Below are 12,681 nucleotides of genomic sequence, written 5' to 3'. Positions count from 1 at the left end.
TTTCGATAAGACAGACAGCCGTTTCCTTAAATGACTGAACTCTCAAAAGTATCAATATTTTGATTTGAGAACGAACTTTAGACCATGCAAAACTGGTATCGGAAGTAACAATATTTCAGTATCGATCCACACATATTGCTATTGCTATATATTGCTATTGTGGATCAAGTGGCCCATGGTGGCAGTGGAGTTATGGTAAAGGCAGGCATATGCAGGGGCGCTGCCAGGAATTCTGGGCCCTATGAAAAAAAAAAATCACAAATTTACCCATTTAGTTACAGTCAATGTTTACCTATATTTGGGGCGCCTGCCTGTCAGTGGCCCTTGTCCTAACTTTCCCCCTCTATACAGCGCTCCTGGCCATATGTTATGGACAAGGAACAGCCCCATCTTAACTGTCAGCTTTCATTGTATACTTCAAGAAAAAAAGTGCAAAAGAAATGACCTTTGATTTTACGCTGTACCGCTGGACCCAGATTGAGTGTGTTGATAATGTCTGAGGCCAGACTGAACTCTGCTTTTGAGCAGCTGTTGGTGAAATATCCACACACCCCGGGATGACCCTCCAATTATGAAAATGAAGTATTAATAGCTTGAAATTGCACCCAAATGGCTATCATGCAGGCACACGAGAAAACCTGTTTGTTTTTTCTTTCCATTGAAATCATTAGGAGCGTTTGGCAAATGTTCTTGGATGAAGTTCAGACGTATTCTCGACACTGGCAACGTGTTGAAATGTGGAAAGAGTGCAAGTGCAAGTAAATCGACACATCTTTTATTGAAGCTGTTTGTGAAGCCCAGTCTGACATACTTGTATACTGTATCTGGCACGTACTTTATGCTGCACAACCACTCCACTAAATTGAAGAACACCATTACAGGAATTCACGTTAATAATTGTGATTTTCTGTATGAAAAACAGCATTTACAACTTTGTATGTCCTTTCATTAAGTTTGATTTGCTTTAAAAAATGACTGTGCATTTACAGGTACTATAATTGTACAGAATGTTCATTGACCTGGAAGTGACTAGGGCTTCACCACAAGAATAGCAAACCTTTTGCAAGTCCTGATGCTGGGGGTCCAATCCTTGAGAGTCTGTTTCTGCAGGGGGAACCTGCTGGAGGTGACTCCCTGTCGTGGTTGAAGATCCTCTCTTTCAAACCACTGTCATTTAGGCAATTACCGTACACAACTAGCAAAAGAAGCTTGGCAGTTTCAGCGTTTGCACATTCAACCAACCGTCAAACATGGCCAAGGTAAAATGAGCACAAAGCCACTGGTACCACCCTGAAAGTCCGATGCAGCATGTGCAAACAGTGGAGCGGATCTGTAGAAGGACAGAGATGGACGTGTGGTAAACTGCAGTATATGACAACATGACATTTTCTCATTTGTAGAAGTCCGCACCTTTCTGCTCCATCTCAAGTCATCCACTTGTGTAGTATGCTGTAATATACCAAATAATGTCAACTCTGCAGTTCTATAAAAGGAAATGGGTTTTCCACAAGAGGTTCAATAGAACTGAAGCGACAGTGGTGACTATTATGGGTTATCTCACAACAAGCACAATTATAATAACATAATAATCATAATAATAAAAATCCTAATGATAACGCAGGCTGCTGTTGCGGCCATAATCCAGTTAAAACTCAAATCTGAACACTTAACGTCACTTCCTGTCCTCCACATGGAACACATTTACTGCGACACACATGAGCATTATTACATTTTCAATCATATTAGATCATATTTCACCTGTACTAACGTCACTGCACTGGTTACCTGTACATTTTGGAATTGATTTCAAAATTGTCCCTCTTACAAATAAGCACTACACGGTCAGGCAGCAGTATATCTTGGAGAACTTTTAGTCAACCCAGTAGAACACGGTCCTCCCACAACTTACACTTATGTGCCAAGACTCCCATGTTTTCTGGCTTGATCTACCATCTGCCCCTCTAATCTCATTTTCTATCTCAACCCAACCGGTTGAGACAAATGGCCGTCCCCCGGAGCCTAGGTTTTGTTCAAGGTTTCTTCCCCAGAGGGAATTTTTCCTTGCCTCCGTCGCTACATTCTTACTTCCGCTCAACAAAAATATAAACGCAACACTTCTTGATAAAATCTTAATAATTATATCATCATATTGTTACATTACATTATCATTCTTCTATGTATTAAAAAATCACATATGGAATACAGGAAGTGAATAAATGTACTGCAATAGATGTGGAACGGATGGGGATAGGATTAAATAAGATTTGCTTATTCCTACTCCTTTTGGACATGTGGAACTGCGAATTGAATTATGTGATGTATTCAGTTGTAACTTGTATGCATGTTCAAATAAAATGAAACCATTACCAATACCATTACAATCGGGTATTGCAGGTTTAAATGATCTCACAACAGGCCCAATAATAATAACATAATAATAATAATCTGGAACCGCAATAAATGAGTAATTACTGTAAATCCAATTAATCTGTTCCAGACACCAAATATTTTAACAAAAATAAATAAATTACAGTATAATTGTACTTTTACATGCAGAAAACAATATGAAATCGATATAAATGACGAATGGATGCAAATTATTGTTGATGCGGACTTCCCGTGCATCCTGGCAAAATCAAATTCATCAGTGTTTCTCACCTTCGGTATCAAAGTTTTATTTAGCTGTCACACTCAGTGCCACCATATATAGGACAATTCCAAGTTCCCCTAACTGACAGGGGGCCCAAAAAACAAAGGTGCGGAGACATCAGCTGTCCAGTGGGGTCCAATGTGATTTTTTTTTCCATTATTTTTTTCCTGGCGGCGCCCCTGTTTGCAGTCAATAAATAATGCAAAGACAATGAGTCACCAACGCATAGGTGCTTTGTTTGGCAACTTGATTTTGTGGAACGATACAGTACAGGGCAAATGAACTAGTTTGCAATACTGTACAAAAAACAAGACAGTGTATAAAAACTGAGGCAAAATTTGGTGAAAAAAAGAACCAAATTGTACAAAAAACGGATTGTACCAAAACCGGATTGTACGAAAACCGAAGTTTGACTGTATGTAATAAATGGACAATAACCTATAATACATTATACACAAGGTCTGAGCTTATAGGAATGGAATAAATTAGTTATTCAACAGTCTGACGGCGTCATCCTGTCCAGAAGGCACATGGTCATGCATACAAATTGCAGGGGTACACCAGGACAGCCATATATGGATGGAGGACAACTCATTTTCACTGCATTTAAACTAAGCGCACGACCACTGTAAAAAAAATGCTAACTAAACCTTAGGGAAAAAGTCAAATGTGTGGTATCTTCAAACAAATATCGGAATGAGGAATAGATTAGAGGCTTTTGTACGAGAATGTTCTCAAAATGCTCTGCCTTCCTCCCATAGTTTAAAAACATGTACAGTATGCTCGGTTCACTGAAGACTCTAAACTGTCCATAGGTGTGAATGGAGTGTGAATGGTTGTTTGTCTTTTGTGCCCTGTGATTGACTGGTGATCAGTCCTGGGTGTACGCACCTCAGTCAACTGGCATAGGCTTCAGCTTCCAGCGTTGCCTGTCTCCCTGACGCACTGGTTTAACATTTGAAATAAATTGGCGTATTGTATTTAAGTTGGGCCGCACGGTGGCCTAGTGGTTAGCATGTTGGCCACACAGTGAGGAGATAGGGAAGAGCTGGGTTCGAATCTCCATTGGCATCTCTGTGTTGAGTTTGCATGTTCTCCTCGTACGTGCGTAGGTTTTCTCTGGGTGGGTTTTCTCCCACATTGCAAAAACATGCATGTTAGGTTAATTGGTGACTCTAAATTGTCCATAGGTATGAACGTCAGTGTGAATGGTTGTTTGTCTGTATGTGCGATTGACTGGTGACCAGCATACCCGTGACCCGAGTGAGGATAAGCAGCGTAGAAGATGGATGTATTTAAGCTCCACAAGTTCAAAACCTGCCTCTGTTACTATCCATCCATCCATTTTCTATGCCGCTTCTCCTCATTAGGGTCGCGGGGGTATGCTGGAGCCTATCCCAGCTGACTTCAGGCAACAGGCGGGGTACACCCTGGACTGGTTGCCAGCAAATCGCAGGGCGCCTCTGTTACTAAGACACTCAATTATTCACTGCATATGCATGAAATGTATTAAGTGTGCGGATAATATTAATGGTTGTAGTGAAACTATCAACAGAGGGCTAATTATCTTTCAGCACAACACAAAAAAGTCAATCAAATCCAATGAGTGATATTTTTTTTATACGTTGGCTTGCATTAAATTGTGCCGATGTACCTAATGAAGTGTGTCTTTGGTGTTACATTTTGCTTGCAGTTATGACTACCTTAAGGTTTAGGTGAAAATGTAAAAGACTGTGTGTACTGTAGTGGTGAAACTGTAATACCAGCGTATTAAGTGCAATACACCCTGATCATACTTTAAAAACACCTGTGTAAATTTTCATGTCCCTGGTTGTGCATTTAAAATGCATCAGGGTTTCTTACTAGTGATGGGAATTTCGGCTCTTCTAAGGAAACTGATTGTTTTGGCTCGGCTCCGGGCTGTTAGAAATCTGTGAATTTCTCTTGGAGATAAATAAAATATCTATTTATCTAAAAAGAGTCTGCTATTTCGGCTCTCAAATGGATCCTCAGATTTTTTTTTGTTGTTGATTTTTTTGGGGGGGGTGGCGGCGGGGGTGTCGTACAATATACCGATCTAATTTGTCTTATTTTTTATGTATTGTGTAAAACTAAGACATGAATAACATCAAATTAAAAGCACAAAATGAATGAACATCGCTGTTTGACGTGTGTGGTAAAAGGCAGTGCGCTAGCATGAATTAACTTGAGACAAATGTGCACATTAGCACTCAATAAGTCACCAAAACTTACCTTTATGCATTCTCACATAGTATCAGCATTTCAAACCAAATATGAGGTGAAAGAAAAATGCTAAAAATACAGTAGTAGTCTTATCTGTGCGGTATGAGATAAAGTTAGCACACGCACAATGGACATGCGTCAAGTTAGACAGATGTTAACAGAGAGAATCCGGACACTTTTCAAAATAAAAATCACAAAAGAAATAATGGAAGTTATTTTTTCTTTCTGTGCGGCCCGGTACCAAATGACCCACGGACCGGTACCAAATGGCCCGGGAGTTGGGGACCACTGCTATAAAACACCCAGACTGAATTAGACAATAAGGTCCAATCTGATTGTGTGTATTATTTGTACATTTTCAACTATTTACAGTAAATCAGCACAACATCTACAAAACATTATACAACCAAATACAAATCAAAATGTGCGAAACTAAAAGAAAAATCAGCATCCGGGTAACAGTTTTTGCTAGTCTTTAGTGATGATAATGCTCCTCATTAACTTTCCAGCCGCTTTCGAGCATACTTGTGTGTGTAACGCCTCCCTCTCCCTTTTGCTTATACGGCACCGCCATTTTGACCAACTATGTGCAGATTTAACAGAAAAAAAGATGAGATAAAAACAGCGGCTCGTTCACTTCAAAGAACGAGTTCCCGTCATTCACTTCAAAGTGCCGTTACGTTTGTGAACGGCCCATCACTGTTTACTTTTTTCGGTGTATGTGAGTGAATGCAAACCACAGAAGTCAAGTTCCAGTAAGACAGATGTTATAGACATACAGTATGGACAAAACCCACAGTCACCACATTAGAAGCAGATATAATGTGTCTTATAATCTGACTCATAGATTCCCTCCATCAATAGTAAAAATAATTTCAAGCTGACCGCAACTATTTTTACTTCACTAATCCCACTAAGCGACATTGTCTTGTGTAATTAGAATGTCCGCAGGTTGCAACAATTAATACAATTTAAGAGCCATTTCACATCCATACGGGCAAAAAAAGTACAAAGGACATGAAGGAAAATTGGAGACCTGGAATTACTTGCAAAGTACTGTTGTCCCTCGCCACATTGACGTTCGAATTTCGCAGGTTCACTCTATCACGGTTTCTCAAAAATGTTTTCATTAATAAATCACGTTGTTTTGTGGTTGAATACCGCCTATTAGTAAAAAAAACTATGACTATGACTTGACTAAATTAAGCATTTTCAAGCATAAAAATGCCTAAATGAACTAAAATATCATGCATCAAAAGGATGCATTCAAATTGTGATATGCAGTATTCTACACTGGTCGCTAAGTGTAGAAACATAAAAGCGCCAGACTTGATCGCCGCAAAAATAGGCTTTTGTTGCAGGTTTAAATTATCTCACCACAGGCACAATAATAATAAAGTAATAAGAATGATCTATGCCGCTCATCCTGATCAGGATCGCATGGGTATGCTGGAGCCTATCCCAGCTGACTTCGGCAAGAGGCGGGGTACACTCTGGACTGGTCACCAGCCAATAGCAGGGCACATATAGACAAACAACCATTCACACTCACATTCATACCTATGGACAGTTTCGAGTCGCCAATTAACCTAACATGCAAGTTTTTGGAATGTGGGAGGAAAAAAAGAGTACCCGGAGAAAAACCCACGCACACACGGGGAGAACATGCAAACTCCACACAGAAATGCCCAAGCAGAGATTCAAACTCTTCCAGATCTCCTGACTTTGAGGCCAACACGCTAACCATTTGTCCACCGTGCGGCAATCTAGAACCCATTAATTGTGATGAACGAGGGATTACTGTAAATGGAGTTATTCGCGGCTCTTTCACATCACACCATTTCACATTAGTTCCTCAAATATCAAAACATTTAAAAAGTGAGACTGAAGTTTAAGCATTTGTTATAAATAAAAGTAACGTGAATACATTTTCAAGACCTTTCAAAATTAGATTTTAGACATTTTAAGGCCTTAAATTCAAATGATTGGATTTGGCACTTTTGAAGGCTCCACGGTCACCCTGGTCATCATAAGTCAGCTTCTGCATTAAAAATATATTAAATATAATAAAAATACAGGCATTTCCAAGCACCTGTTTATTACTATGATTAGCCACCAATCTGATCAAGAAGCTGTGCTTGTAGTGCATCTGGCCTGGTTTTATATAGCATGCAGACTACTAATGCCAAGTAACTGTAAAACCACATATGTAGTCATTATATCACCTCATGATGATTAAGGACTTCAAATAGCCTCCATCACAGAAGCAGTCTTTTGCCTTGGTTTAGGGGGAAACTGTAAGGTCTCTATAAACAGTTCTGGTTTGGACTGTTGTGGGCCTTTTTACACAATTAATGTGGTCAAATTTGGATGGCATTGTTCCTTTAACACTCGGTCTACCAGAATTCTGCAACTACTAGAATGACCATAGCAGTCATTTTGATTCTTTGTATATAATTTGGATTATCATTAAAAAGATCTAAAAATAAATTGGTGGAATAGGTAAAAAGCACATCAGGACACTAAATGAAAACTATAGTGATTGAGTGTTTTTTTTTTTTTTACCCCTGTCCTGTCCAGCCTTTAAAGCAGATAGAATTGTAGATCTAAATGCCGTCAAGTGCTCAACAGATTTACTCTGCCAGGGAGAAGTGTGATATACACTTCCCCTGTTATACAAAATTTAATTGACTTTGATGCTTGTTATAAAGCAAATTTGGAGCGACCGGACCGGAGCAGGAGGGGACAGAGAAGAAGAGAAAAGGAAACAGGGGGGGGTGTGTGGATGAGAGGGGGACAAAAAAAAAAGAGAGACAAGAGACAAGGACAACAGCAGCAACAACAACAACTGTGACAACAAGAACAGAACAACAGAAACATACAGAACGACATCAGCAAATAAATGTCTGTGACAACTATAAAGACGAACAAGGACATAAGGACAAAGGACAAAACAATATCAACAACCACAATGACAACGCTGTCAATGACAATCACACATAATAGTAGTCATGAAATGATGAACTATGATAGTGATCACAATGACAATACCGCATTGAAACAGTCACACATAATTGTAGTAATGAAATGATTATCCATGATAGTGAACAGAATGATAATTACTGGAATGCACATCAGTGTAAAAAAAAAAAACTATAGTTATACTGCTGATATCACCGTCGCTGTAATAAAACCAACAACATAATAACACCCTGGTTAACTCAGTGAGTAATGTAGGGAAGTACGTATGTACTGTGAGTGTGCATATGTACAGGTATCTCTGTATGTGAGGAAGACTTCATATATATAAAGGTGCAAGAATGTGTGGGTGTGTAATTGTCACTGAGAATGCATGAAAGGAAAGGGGCCGCCTTCCACCTCTCAGAGAGCCCCGCCCCAAATAGCCAGGCTGAGCCCCCGCCGTCAGAAGGCCACCAGGCCCACAGGGGCAGGCAGCACAAAGATCAGTGCCCCAAGAGCCAGCCCAGAGAGCCCTCCACCCCGGGAAGACCAGCAAGGGGCCGGAGAGAGGTAATCCCAGCCAAGGACAGGGCGCCGGCGGGCCGGAGGACTGTCAAACCCTGAGACCAGCGAGAGATCACACCCCACAAAGGCAGACGAGTACCGGGGGCCACAAACCGGCAGGCCCAGAGACGCCCCCACAACTGGAAAGAAGCCCGCCCGCGCCGGAAGCTCCAATCCCCGCCCCCCGCCACCCCCACCCCCAGGGAGCGGAGCCCGGCCCGCCCCGGGCCAACCCCCGCCCGACCCTCGACACAGGGCCGCCCCGCCCAGGGATGCAGGAGGCACACCCTCCACTCACCCGGCGGAGGCACGGGCGGCAGAGATGTATCACCCCGCACCCGACCCCATGGAGCAAACCCCTGTATGCCCCCCCCCCCCAAAATTAATAACTAAAATAAATAAATAAAAGTACACACACGCACGCACATACACACTCCTACGCACCCACACGCACGCACATACACACCCCTACGCCCCCACGCGCACGCACATACACACTCCTACGCACTCAAGCGCGCACACACGCGCGCGCACACACACATGCACGCACACACACAGTGGTCGACTGCCCGACACCCGGAAGCCTCACCCTATCCCCCGTTGGTAACCCAAGGAGCAGCGGAGCCGGGGACCCCGGGGTCCCAGACATACAATCCAGAACCCCGGCGCAGAGAGCGCGGACCGCCTGGGAGCAGGAAGACACCAGGCCACACCCTCCCAACGGTAGGACGCCACCAGCAAGGCAGACAGGGGAGCCAGCGAGGAGGAAAGCGGGAAACTGAGCAGGTGGGCGGGAAAATGAGCGAGCAGCCAGGCGAACCACCACACAGCGCCAACCGACACCCGCGGGCCAGCAAACCCCGAAGAGGGAGCAGGAGCACCGCACCCCAAGCCGCAGGGAGCTCAAGCACCAGAGCCGAGAAGGCGAGACCAGCAGCAGACCAGCCGACGGACCCCACAAACCACCAGAAGCCAAACCAGCCACATGCCACCAGAGCTGACAGCGCGCCACCCGCGCACCGGAGCCCCACCCCCGACAAGCCCGCAGACAGACCGGGGGAGGCGAGGACACAGACAGCGGCCCAGCAGAGCACAAAGTGCAATGGCGACAAACGCCCAAGCGCCCGGCAGAGCACAACCCCCCCCAGCGGGCCCGGCCCCAGGGCACCTGCCCCCCCACCCCCACCCCGCCACCCAGGCCCACAGTACCCGCAAGCATGACCAAGCCCCTACCCACCAGCCGGCCCGGCGCCCCAGCCGCCGCCACAGCACAGCAACCACCAGCCCCCGGGCCACGGCGGCACACGGGCCACCCGCGGCACCGGCACCGCCCCCGGGAGACCGCCGAACCCGCCCCAAGAGCGCAGATGCGCCCGCAGCACGTGTCAGTCCAGGGGAAGCACCGCAAGCCGCCCCCCCGGCGCAAGCCCCCGCATCAACAGGCCCCAGAGGGCCACCCCAGGGAAGGGCAGGCGAACCAGACATAGGCATCCCACAGGCCAGGCCACCCCGGGCGAGCCACCGCGACGGCCAGGCCCCCGGCCACACCGCCGCCCTAGTGGGCAGGCGCCGTGGTGCACGAGGCACCCCAATCCAGCCCGCCCCACCCGTGTATGTGATAAGGTGTGATTGTGTCTATAATGCAATTAAAAAAATAATAAATAAATAAAATTAAAAAAAAGAGGACAGCTACGAAAAGCTGGTCTCTGTGTCCCAGAGGGGTGTATCTGTGTGCATGTATATGGGGTGTATGTGGATGATAGCTAATGATGCAATTAAAATTGGGGGACAGCTGCCGCTTGGAGGGTCCCTCACGTGACCAGCCCCCCCAAACCCTAAGTGTCTACTCTGCGATTAAAATTGGGGGGCAACAGGTCAGTGGCACGGCAGGAGCAAAGGAGCCCCGCAAGGCAGCTCCCCTCCCCAACCACGCCCGACCGTAGGCCACCCCTCAAAGTCCTATATATATGTGAGGTGGTGCAGTGGCACAGGAAGGACGGGGGCCCCACACCCCAACGCCGCCCAAACCGAGCAGGGGGGGGGACCAAGGACACATGACCGACCGGCCACCCAACACAGCTGTGGCTCGGGCGAGCCACAGGCCGCAGGACACACCACAGGCCCTACCCGGCCCGCCAGGATGCCCAGTCTGGCCCACCCAACCCCCCAGAGGCGATACCCCCAGTGCCCCCCAACACCGGAGCCCCACCGGAGGTAGAGTCCACAGCGCCACCCCCAAACCGCCAAACACCACGGACCAGCCACACGCCCCAAGGCAGATTCGACTGCCACCAGGACAGCGGGAACCGCGCCCACACCCACGAAGCACGCAAGCCAGAGGCGCCAGGGTGGGACAGAGAAGCAAGCACCGCACGACAGGGCCCACGAAAGGAGCGGCCCCCCGCCCGGCGCCCAAGCAGATGCCCCCGCCCGCCCCGCCCCCCGACAAGCCGCAGATTGCTTTCCCATGATATAGTCCTGAAACTTGCTTTAATTATAGATTTAATTTGTATGTATTCAAGAAATTTGTTATGATTTATTCCATACTGTGTAACAAGGTCGTTAAATGAGATAAAGTTGTTTCCTATAATTATATTTTTCATACAACTTATTCCTTTTTCGTGCCATGTTGGGAAATTTAATGGTTTCTTTTTAAGCAAGATGTCAGGATTATTCCAGACGGGAGTGTATCGGCAAGGAGTGAGGAAGAATTTTGTTATTTTTAGAAATTCCCACCAAGCTGTCAGAGTGGTGCTTATATTTATACTTTTAAAACAATTATTTTTCCGGAGGATTTGGGTAATGAAGGGCAGGTTACAAATTGTAATTTCGTGGCTAAGTGATTGTTCTATGTCTAGCCATAAATAATCCAATGGGTTAGGTTTGATCCATTTTAAGATATACTGTAACCTGTTTGCAAGGAAGTAGTTGGAGAAGTTTGGGAGTTCTAAGCCCCCATATTCTTTAGATTTTTGTAACGTTTTGAGACTTATTCGTGCTGGCTTATTTTTCCAAAGAAATTAATTTATATATAAATCTAATGACTTGAACCAAATTATAGATGGTTTGGTGGGGATCATGGAAAATAGATAATTAGCCTTTGGTAAAATCATCATTTTCACGGTGGATACTCTGCCTGTAAGTGAGATGGGCAAGGTTCTCCAACGTGCAAGATCATCCTCTATTGACTTCAATAGTGGAGTATAATTCAAGCGGATCAGGTCTGACAGGTTGGAGGAAATGTTAATACCCAAGTACTTAATGTTCCCTGAACACAGTGGTATAGAGGGGTTGCTCTGGAAACCAAAGTAATGGGCAGTACTGTGGATTTAGACCAGTTAATGGCGTAATCTGAGAAGGTGCTATAATTGTTAATGAGTGAGATAGATTCGTGAAGTGAAGAATGTGAATTATCTAGGAAGAGTAATACATCATCAGCATAAAGGCTTATCTTATGATGAACATTTGTGGTGTGGATCCCTTTAATATTTACTGTATATGTTGTCAAATTGCAGCTGCAAGAGGTTCGATAAAGATAGCAAATAGTGAGGGAGAGAGTGGACATCCTTGCCTAGTACCTCTTTGTAAAGTAAATTCTGGAGAGATGTGATTGTTGGTCCGAACAGAGGCCTTGATTGAGTGTTTGATTGAATTGACACAACATAACTTCTCTGCAATTACACATGCAAACTCGAACTGCAACCATTTTCTCTGAAGCAAGGCTAAAGCCTCCATAGCTGTCACCTTCTTTCTACTTGTCATTTTTGTCTCTCTTGGGTTTAGAGTGACGCTACAGCTAGGGTTGAGCATCACAGAGCATAAAAAACAAACAACCAATAGAGCAGGAGGAAGGGCGGGAAAAATGTAGCAAATAGTGAAATATGACACCCCCTGTAAAAAGCAGGCAGTCAATTTGACTGCGATGGTCATTCGAGGTAGTAACACTCAGATCTCTTTTGTGTTTTGAAATTTTAATGATAAAACAATGTTAGAATAAAATATACACACATTTAGGAAAAGTCAGGGTCCTATGGGTACATAGGTTTTTTTTAACCAAGTTATGACATTGCAAATAGAGTTGGAGTAGGCAATACAGGACTTCAAAATTTTTCTGAAATAAAAAGATGCCGAATTGATTTAATGACTCATTCCTTTGCAAAGGATGTGTTTATAGATCCATTGAGACGCAAACAAGATTTTTGGTAACGCTTCTTAATTCTGACAACTGGTAAGTTATTGAATGAAAATGTTAAGATATTTAA

The sequence above is a fragment of the Dunckerocampus dactyliophorus genome, chromosome 7 (genome assembly GCF_027744805.1).
Source record: "Dunckerocampus dactyliophorus isolate RoL2022-P2 chromosome 7, RoL_Ddac_1.1, whole genome shotgun sequence".
Taxonomy (NCBI): Eukaryota; Metazoa; Chordata; class Actinopteri; order Syngnathiformes; family Syngnathidae; genus Dunckerocampus; species Dunckerocampus dactyliophorus.
This window is presented reverse-complemented; position numbering follows the sequence as displayed.